Raw genomic sequence first — 10,329 nt, 5'->3', positions numbered from 1 at the left:
CCCACCCACCTTAAACCAATTTATATTTCTCCCTTGTTGAAACTATGCTTCAGTTCTGCTGAAGGGCCATGAGGGCTCGAAACGTTGACTGATTTCTTCTCCGCCGATGCTGCCAGACTTGCTGAGTTTTTCCAAAGAAAGTTGGATTTTGGAACATGTACATGTTGAGAAGTAAAGAAAGCAGATGTTTGTAAGAAAACTATTTTTAGCATTGAAAATCCCCTGGAAAGGGGAGGGTGCACCGTTCCCAGAGATACTGCAATACCGGGTCGATGCGTGGAGTGGACGGAGCAAGCCCCTATTCCATCTCCCTGCTCCAAAAATCAATTTAATATATGGTCCCCAGATAAGGGACGTATCAGATATTAAACTGATAAGAACAGATTTTTTTTTTTTTATTGTAAAAATATACTTTATTCATAAAAAATCTTCAATCACATTCAAAACCATTTCAAAAACAACATTACAAGGGTACAATCCAGGTTAAACTTTTACAAAATGTATCACCAGGTGCATCAGTACAAACAATATTACAATCATTTACAGCCTTTCATTTTGATCTGTACAGCCCGAGGGGCTCTAAACAGTTCCCAGTCTCTCGGTGCGCTGTGGTAGAAAGGTCTTAGACAGCGACCCTTCCCCATTGCGCCTTTGCGGCAGCTGCCCCAAGCTTTAGTGCGTCCCTCAGCACGTAGTCCTGGACTTTGGATTGTGCCAGTCCGCAACAATCGGTCGGGGACAACTCTTTGTGCTGGAAGACCAACAAGTTTCGGGCAGACCAAAGCGCCTCTTTCACCGAGTTGATGATCCTCCAGCTGCAGTCGATGTTTGTCTCGGTGTGTGTCCCTGGGAACAGCCCGTAGAGCACAGAGTCCTGTGTCACAGAACTGCTCGGGATGAACCTCGACAGCAACCACTGCATCTCTCTCCAGACTTTCTTTGCAAAGGCACAATCCACAAGGAGGTGAACAACGGTCTCTTCCCCACCACAGCCACCTCGAGGGCATCGTGCAGAGGGGGTGAGACTCCTGGCGTGTAGGAAGGATCTGACGGGGAGGGCCTTTCTCACCACCAGCCAAGCTACGTCTTGGTGCTTGTTGGAAAGTTCTGGCGATGAGGCATTCTGCCAAATGACTTTGACAGTCTGCTCGGGGAACCATCCCACAGGGTCCACCCTCTCCTTATCCCTCAGGGCCTCTAGGACGTTACGTGCTGACCACTGCCTGATGGACTTGTGGTCAAAGGTGTTTTTCTGCATCAATTTTTCCACCAGGGACAGGTGGTACGGCACGGTCCAACTACTTGGAGCGTTCCGCGGCAGCGTGGCCAGACCCATCCTTCGCAACACCGGGGACAGGTAGAACCTCAGCACGTAGTGACACTTGGTGTTTGCGTACTGAGGGTCTACGCACCGCTTGATGCAGCCGCACACAAAGGTGGCCATCAGTATGAGGGCGATGTTGGGCACGTTTTTTCCCCCTTTATCTAGAGGCTTGTACATCGCGTCCCTGCAGACACGATCCATTTTCGACCTCCAGATAAAGCGGAAGATGGCTCGAGTGATCGCCATCGCGCAGGAGTGTGGAATGGGCCAGACCTGCGCCACGTACAGCAACAGCGAGAGTACCTCACACCTGATGACCAGGTTCTTACCCGCAATGGAGAGGGAGCGTCGCTCCCACATGCCCAGTTTCCTTTTCACCATAGCCACTCGCTCCTTCCAGTTTCTAACGCATGCCCCGGTCCCTCCGAACCATATCCCCAGCACCTTCAGGCCGTCAGCCCTGACAGTGAAGGGGACAAAGGATCGGTCAGCCCAGTTCCCAAAGAACATGGCCTCGCTCTTCCCACGATTTACCTTGGCTCCCGAGGCCAGTTCAAACTGGTCGCAGACGTGCATCAGTCTGCGCACCGACAGCGGATCCGAGCAGAAGACGGCGACGTCGTCCATGTACAGGGAGGCTTTTACCTGAGTGCCTCCACTGCCTGGGATCGTCACTCCTCTTATGCCCGGATCCTTCCTGATGGACTCGGCAAAGGGTTCTATGCAGCACACAAAAAGGACAGGCGAGAGAGGGCAGCCCTGCCTGACTCCAGATTTAATCGGAAAGCTATCTGTTTCCCACCCATTGATTGAGACTGCGCTACTGATGTTAGTGTAGAGCAGTTGGATCCAATTTCGAATTCCCTCCCCAAACCCCATTTTGGAGAGCACATCCCCCATGTAGGTGTGCGATATTCTGTCAAAGGCCTTCTCCTGATCCAAGCTGATGAGGCAGGTATCCACACCCCTGTCCTGTACATAGGCAATCGTATCCCTGAGCAGCGCCAGGCTGTCAGAGATCTTCCTGCCTGGCACAGAGCAGGTCTGGTCAGGGTGAATCACCAATTCCAGAGCGGATTTGACCCGGTTGGCGATGACCTTGGACAGAATCTTATAGTCCACATTCAACAGTGAAATGGGTCGCCAATTTCTAATTTCCTCCCTTTCCCCCTTGTGCTTGTAGATGAGGGTGATGATGCCTTTCCTCATGGATTCTGACATGCTGCCGGCCAGGAGCATACTCTCGTACACTGCTAGCAGGTCTGGGCCGATCAAGTCCCACAGAGCCGAATACAACTCCGCCGGCAGGCCGTCGCTTCCGGGGGTTTTACTCTTCTCGAAGGACTCGAGGGCCTTAGTCAGTTCGTCAGGAGTTAGCGGTTTGTCTAGGCTCTCCCGCGTACTGTGGTCTAAGACCTCCGTGATAGAGGACAGGAAGGACTGGGAGGCCGTGCTGTCCGTGGGCTTCACGTCATACAGTCCGCCATAAAAGGATTTGCTGATCCTCAGAATGTCGGACCGTGATGACTTTACTGAGCCGTCTTCTTCCTTCAGGCTGCTGATCACAGAGCGCTCTCTGTGTACCTTTTGGAAGAAGAAACGTGAGCACGTCTCATCCTGCTCCACGGAGCGGACTCTGGAACGGAAGATGATCTTGGAGGCCTCCGAGGCAAAGTGCGAGGCTTGCTGGCCCTTCACCTCTTGGAGCTCCTCCTTGACATCCACCCCCATCGACTGCAGCCGGAGCAGATTCTGCATCTTTTCCTGGAGTCGGGACATTTCCCTCTGTTCCTTTCTAGCTTTCTGGGTGCCTTTGCGGATGAAAAACCTCTTGATGCTTCCCTTGATCACTTCCCACCAGTGTGTCAGGGACTCAAAGAGGGGTTTCACGGTTCTCCAACCTTTGTAATCCCTCTTGAGCTCCTCAATGTTCTCTGGGGTCAGCAGTTGCACATTTAGCTTCCATGCCCCCCTGCCCACCCTCAGGTCTTCCTCCAAGTGGCAGTCCGCCAGTAGGAGGCAGTGGTCAGAGAAGAACACCGGCTTGACCTCGGTGGATCTGACTGTGAATGCACGGGACACAAACAGGAAGTCTATCCTGGAACGAATGGACCCGTCTGGCCGCGACCAGGTGTATCTACGCTGCGCTCCGTCTGCAGGGTTGCTGAAGACGTCGTGCAGCTTGGCATCCTTAACTGTTTCCATCAGGGATCTGGACGTAGCGTCCAATCTGCTTCCGGCCCTGCCGGATCGTCCAGCCGCATCGATGATGCAGTTGAAGTCCCCGCCCAGAATGACCGGCCTGGAGGTCGCCAGCAGCAGTGGGAGCTGCTGAAAAACCTCCAGCCGCTCAGCCCCTTGTGCCGGGCCGTACACGTTAATTAACCGGAGTGGAGCGTTCTTGTACATTACGTCTGCTACCAGGAGTCGCCCGCCCACCACCTCCTTGACCTCGGAGACGGTGAAGTTGCCTCCCCGCAGCAGAATACCCAGGCCGGAGGAACGAGAGTCGTTTCCGCCCGACCAGATCGATGGCCCGTGGGACCACCATCGTGACCATTGCCTGTAGGAGCTGAGGTGCGGTATCGCACACTCCTGCAGAAACAACAGGTCAGCTTTGACCTTGGCTAGGTAGTCCAAGGTCGCAACACATCGCGTAGTAGATTTAATGCTACGCACATTTATGGATACAATCTTTAAACCCATTTTAAAGCATTTATTCTCCTACCAAACCCACTGTCTCTGAGAGTCCCAGACCTTTAGTCTGCTCCTTCATACCCGTAGTGAGCTCAAATTCCTTCACTTTGGATGGGCTGAGGTAGATCTCCTTGGCCGTGTTCTGTTCCAGTGGCATCTGGAGGTTCACGTAGCGAGCGGATTTTGAGATGACCTTTGCTGGAGAAGCTTCTCCAAAACTCACCCCCTCTGGGGTGTTGCTGTTCCCGGCTTCCTGGAGCTGGGGTGCGATGATTGCCTCACTGCTCCCAGATTCCAGGGGCTGTGGTGCACTGGCCTCCTCAGGTTGCAGGCAAAGTTGGGGTGCGCTGGTCTCCTTGTTGTCTCCAATTTTCTGGAGCTCGGGTGTCTCGTCCTCCAACGCCCTGGAGCTTTGCCGCCTCTTCTGTCGGTGCCGCTCTGGCACTTCATCATCCGAAGAGCTGCTGCCCTTGTCATCCGTGTCGGATGGGAGACGCCTCTTGCCGCTTCTCTGGGAAACGCCTTTGCTTCTTCTTCGCTCCCTCTTACTTTTCTTGTTCTTCACCGTCCGCCACTCCCCCTGCTGCTTTTCCACTGCTGCCTCCTCCTCCATTGATTCGTTGTCCTGAGGACTGGAAGGTTCAGGGGGTAGTGCTGTTGATTGGCTCTCTGTTGCCTCAATCTCTTTCTCCACCTTGTCTCTCTCTGTGTCCTCCTTTGTCCCGTTGAGCTCCCTGGGGGCCTTGGTGGTTGGAGTGACACGAAACATTTCTTCTGCTTCCCCGTGGTCGGCTTTGGCTGCCTGTGCGTAAGTACGGCAGCGTTTGGGGCAGGTCCTGTAGAGGTGACTTGCCTCGCCACACAGGTTGCAGCACTTGGCCTGTTTGCAGTCTTTTGTCTGGTGCCCTTCCTGTTTGCAGATCTTGCAGAGGGAGGCGCTGCAGTTGGCCGCCACATGACCAGCCTTGCCGCATGAGCGACAATGCTTGGGTTGCCCAGCGTAGACCAGGTAGCCACGGTTTCCCCCGATAGCGAAACTGGAAGGAGGGTGGAAAATGGCTCCCTTACCATCGGTCTTTAGCGTGACCTTAAACAGGCGTTTGCCTGTCCAGATCCCCAAGTCGTCTCGAATCTCAGTGCCGCTCCCCACCTTATCGAAGTACCTGGTGAGGAAGGTGACCACGTCGGCGACAGGGACGAAGGGGTTGTACACATGCACCATCACCTCACGTTCCCGTTGCAACGGCAGAGAAAAGTGCGGCTCCGCCGTCAGGATCTTCATCTCCGGCAGGTCTCTCTTCTCCTCGAACACCCTCAGGAGCCGGACGCAGTCTGCCACCCGCTTGAACGTCACGTCAAAATAACCGCCTTTGCGGGAGTCGTGCAGGGTGAAGATCTCCGTAGCTTGGAAGCCGCACGCCTTCAACAGGATCCTCCTGGTGAAGAAGCCCCGATCCATAGGTGATCCTCCTTCGCTGTGGTTCACCGTGACTCGGACGGTGATAGGTAACCCACGGTATGGATTTCGATTGCGATTGGTTATAGCCCTTCCATCCCGACCTTGCCTTGGTAGGACCATGGTGTCGCCCCTGCAACACTTGATCTTAGCCAAAAGGCCGAGAAGCGATTCCATTTGCCTTCCTTGTTACCTGCTGTACCTGCATACTAGCTTTCAGCGATTCGTGCGCGAGGACACCCAGATCCCTCTGTGCTGAAGCATTTCTGAAGTTTCTCTCCATTTGAATAATAAGTCGCCTTTTTATTCTTCTGACCAAAATGGATAACCGCACACTTATTAAACTTATTTAACTTAGTTAAACTCCATCTGCCAAATTTTGGCCCATTCACCTAACCTGTCCATATCCATTTGTAAATTTCTTATTTCTTCATTGCAACTTACTTTCCCACCTATTTTGGTGTCATCTGCAAATTTAGCTATAGTACCTTCTACTCCTGAATCCAAGTAAATAGTTGGGGCCCGAGGACCGAACCCTGTGGCACCCCACTAGTTACAGCTTGGCATCCACAAAAGACCCATTTATCTTGACTCTCTGCTTTCTGTTGGTTAGCCAATCCTCTATCCAAGCTAATATATTACCCTTAGCTGCGTGTGATCTTATCTTGTGTATTAATCTTTTGTGCGGCACCTTATCAAATGCCTTCTGGAAGTCCAGACATACTACATCTACAGGATCCCCGTTATCCACTTTGCTTGTCACATCTTCAAAGAACTCTAGCAAATTAGTCAAACACGATTTACTCTTCGTAAAGCCATGCCGACTCTGAGGGATTGCATTTTGACTTGCATTTTAGGAAGGTAGTGGAGGCATTGGAGAGAGTGCAGAAGAGGTTTACGAGTTTGGTTCCAGGGGCGAGGAAGTTGAGTTATGAAGTAAGATTGGAGAAGTTGGGACTGTATTCCTTGGGGAAAAGAAGTCTGAGAGGAGACTTGATAGAGGTATTGAAAATCATGAGGGCTCTGGAGAGAGTAGATAGGGAGAAACTGTTTGCACCGGGGCAAGGATCGAGAAGGAGAGGGCACAGGTTTAAAGTAACTGGCAAAAGAAGCAAAAGCGATAGGAGCAGCGAGCGGTCAGGGTCTGGAATGCACCACCTGATAGCGCGGCGGAGGCAGGTTCAATTGAAGAGGGAATGAGATGATTATTTGAAAAGAAAGCATGTGCCGGGTTACGTGGAGAAGGCAGGAGAAAGGCACGAGGTGAAATGTTCACCGGGAGAGCTGGTGCAGGCACGACGGGCGGAATGGGCTCCTTGTGCAATGTAAGGATTGTGTGAATGTGGATGTAGAGGTTTCGGAGTAGCTGTGTAAAGTGTGTGAGCTTTGAGGTGTGAGTTTTGATTGTTGCTGTGTCAGCAGCAGCAGCGGCAGCGGCAGCAGAGAGCTGGTTTAAAATGTTGTGAGGCGAAAGGTGCAGCTGAGAGAGTGTTTGAGAGGTGTATTTGCAAGTGAAAGCTGTTTTTGTATAAGTGAGGTAGAGTGTTTGTGAGATGAGAGTGCTGTCTGTGAGTGTTGGGTGAGCGTGCGTGTTTTTTGTGTGTAGCTGCTGCGGGTGAGTGAGTGAGAGAGAGAGAGAGAGAGAGAGAAAGAAAGAAAGTTGGATAAAAACAAAAAGCTAAAAGCTACTGCGGATGCTGGAAATCCAAAACAAAATAAAAACAGAATTACCTGGAAAAACTCAGCAAGTCTGGCAGCATCGGCGGAGAAGAAACCAGTCAACGTTTCGAGCCCTCATGGCCCTTCAGCAGAACTGAAGCATAGTTTCAACAAGGGAGAAATATAAATTGGTTTAAGGTGGGTGGGGGGGGAAGAGACACATTGAGGGTGTGGTGTGAGCAGATAATCAAAAGATGTCAGAGACAAAAGGGTCAAAGAGGTGTTGAAGGTGGTGGTCTTTGTCTGAGAAAAGTGCTAATTAAGAATGACTAAAGACCTTTAGTCTTTCCACCCCACCCCCACTAGAGCTGTACTTTGAATATCCTGTCTTGCATTCTTAATTAGCACTTTTCTCAGACAAAGACCACCACCTTCAACACCTCTTTGACCCTTTTGTCTCTGACATCTTTTGATTATCTGCTCACACCACACCCTCAATGTGTCTCTTCCCCCCCACCCACCTTAAACCAATTTATATTTCTCCCTTGTTGAAACTATGCTTCAGTTCTGCTGAAGGGCCATGAGGGCTCGAAACGTTGACTGGTTTCTTCTCCGCCGATGCTGCCAGACTTGCTGAGTTTTTCCAAAGAAAGTTGGATTTTGGAACATGTACATGTTGAGAAGTAAAGAAAGCAGATGTTTGTAAGAAAACTATTTTTAGCATTGAAAATCCCCTGGAAAGGGGAGGGTGCACCGTTCCCAGAGATACTGCAATACCGGGTCGATGCGTGGAGTGGACGGAGCAAGCCCCTATTCCATCTCCCTGCTCCAAAAATCAATTTAATATATGGTCCCCAGATAAGGGACGTATCAGATATTAAACTGATAAGAACAGATTTTTTTTTTTTTTTTTTGTAAAAATATACTTTATTCATAAAAATCTTCAATCACATTCAAAACCATTTCAAAAACAACATTACAAGGGTACAATCCAGGTTAAACTTTTACAAAATGTATCACCAGGTGCATCAGTACAAACAATATTACAGTCATTTACAGCCTTTCATTTTGATCTGTACAGCCCGAGGGGCTCTAAACAGTTCCCAGTCTCTCGGTGCGCTGTGGTAGAAAGGTCTTAGACAGCGACCCTTCCCCATTGCGCCTTTGCGGCAGCTGCCCCAAGCTTTAGTGCGTCCCTCAGCACGTAGTCCTGGACTTTGGATTGTGCCAGTCCGCAACAATCGGTCGGGGACAACTCTTTGTGCTGGAAGACCAACAAGTTTCGGGCAGACCAAAGCGCGTCTTTCACCGAGTTGATGATCCTCCAGCTGCAGTTGATGTTTGTCTCGGTGTGTGTCCCTGGGAACAGCCCGTAGAGCACAGAGTCCTGTGTCACAGAACTGCTCGGGATGAACCTCGACAGCAACCACTGCATCTCTCTCCAGACTTTCTTTGCAAAGGCACAATCCACAAGGAGGTGAACAACGGTCTCTTCCCCACCACAGCCACCTCGAGGGCATCGTGCAGAGGGGGTGAGACTCCTGGCGTGTAGGAAGGATCTGACGGGGAGGGCCTTTCTCACCACCAGCCAAGCTACGTCTTGGTGCTTGTTGGAAAGTTCTGGCGATGAGGCATTCTGCCAAATGACTTTGACAGTCTGCTCGGGGAACCATCCCACAGGGTCCACCCTCTCCTTATCCCTCAGGGCCTCTAGGACGTTACGTGCTGACCACTGCCTGATGGACTTGTGGTCAAAGGTGTTTTTCTGCATAAATTTTTCCACCAGGGACAGGTGGTACGGCACGGTCCAACTACTTGGAGCGTTCCGCGGCAGCGTGGCCAGACCCATCCTTCGCAACACCGGGGACAGGTAGAACCTCAGCACGTAGTGACACTTGGTGTTTGCGTACTGAGGGTCTACGCACCGCTTGATGCAGCCGCACACAAAGGTGGCCATCAGTATGAGGGCGATGTTGGGCACGTTTTTTCCCCCTTTATCTAGAGGCTTGTACATCGCGTCCCTGCAGACACGATCCATTTTCGACCTCCAGATAAAGCGGAAGATGGCTCGAGTGATCGCCATCGCGCAGGAGTGTGGAATGGGCCAGACCTGCGCCACGTACAGCAACAGCGAGAGTACCTCACACCTGATGACCAGGTTCTTACCCGCAATGGAGAGGGAGCGTCGCTCCCACATGCCCAGTTTCCTTTTCACCATAGCCACTCGCTCCTTCCAGTTTCTAACGCATGCCCCGGTCCCTCCGAACCATATCCCCAGCACCTTCAGGCCGTCAGCCCTGACAGTGAAGGGGACAAAGGATCGGTCAGCCCAGTTCCCAAAGAACATGGCCTCGCTCTTCCCACGATTTACCTTGGCTCCCGAGGCCAGTTCGAACTGGTCGCAGACGTGCATCAGTCTGCGCACCGACAGCGGATCCGAGCAGAAGACGACGACGTCGTCCATGTACAGGGAGGCTTTTACCTGAGTGCCTCCACTGCCTGGGATCGTCACTCCTCTTATGCCCGGATCCTTCCTGATGGACTCGGCAAAGGGTTCTATGCAGCACACAAAAAGGACAGGCGAGAGAGGGCAGCCCTGCCTGACTCCAGATTTAATCGGAAAGCTATCTGTTTCCCACCCATTGATTGAGACTGCGCTACTGATGTTAGTGTAGAGCAGTTGGATCCAATTTCGAATTCCCTCCCCAAAGCCCATTTTGGAGAGCACATCCCCCATGTAGGTGTGCGATATTCTGTCAAAGGCCTTCTCCTGATCCAAGCTGATGAGGCAGGTATCCACACCCCTGTCCTGTACATAGGCAATCGTATCTCTGAGCAGCGCCAGGCTGTCAGAGATCTTCCTGCCTGGCACAGAGCAGGTCTGGTCAGGGTGAATCACCAATTCCAGAGCGGATTTGACCCGGTTGGCGATGACCTTGGACAGAATCTTATAGTCCATATTCAACAGTGAAATGGGTCGCCAATTTCTAATTTCCTCCCTTTCCCCCTTGTGCTTGTAGATGAGGGTGATGATGCCTTTCCTCATGGATTCTGACATGCTGCCGGCCAGGAGCATACTCTCGTACACTTCTAGCAGGTCTGGGCCGATCAAGTCCCACAGAGCCGAATACAACTCCGCCGGCAGGCCGTCGCTTCCGGGGGTTTTACTCTTCTCGAAGGACTCGAGGGCCTT

At 51.7% G+C, this 10,329-nt stretch overlaps 2 pseudogenes; both read right to left on the bottom strand.

Moving 5' to 3' along the window:
- Nucleotides 1-231: 231 nt before the first annotated feature.
- Nucleotides 232-410, bottom strand: LOC144677513 (U2 spliceosomal RNA; annotated as a pseudogene).
- Nucleotides 411-7,879: 7,469 nt separating this feature from the next.
- Nucleotides 7,880-8,060, bottom strand: LOC144677514 (U2 spliceosomal RNA; annotated as a pseudogene).
- Between the last annotated feature and the right edge of the window lie 2,269 nt (nucleotides 8,061-10,329).

The sequence above is a fragment of the Cetorhinus maximus genome, unplaced genomic scaffold (assembly GCF_964194155.1).
Source record: "Cetorhinus maximus unplaced genomic scaffold, sCetMax3.hap1.1 HAP1_SCAFFOLD_2619, whole genome shotgun sequence".
Taxonomy (NCBI): domain Eukaryota; kingdom Metazoa; phylum Chordata; class Chondrichthyes; order Lamniformes; family Cetorhinidae; genus Cetorhinus; species Cetorhinus maximus.
The sequence above is the reverse complement of the archived record's forward strand: the minus strand, read 5'-3'. Positions and strand labels throughout refer to the sequence as shown.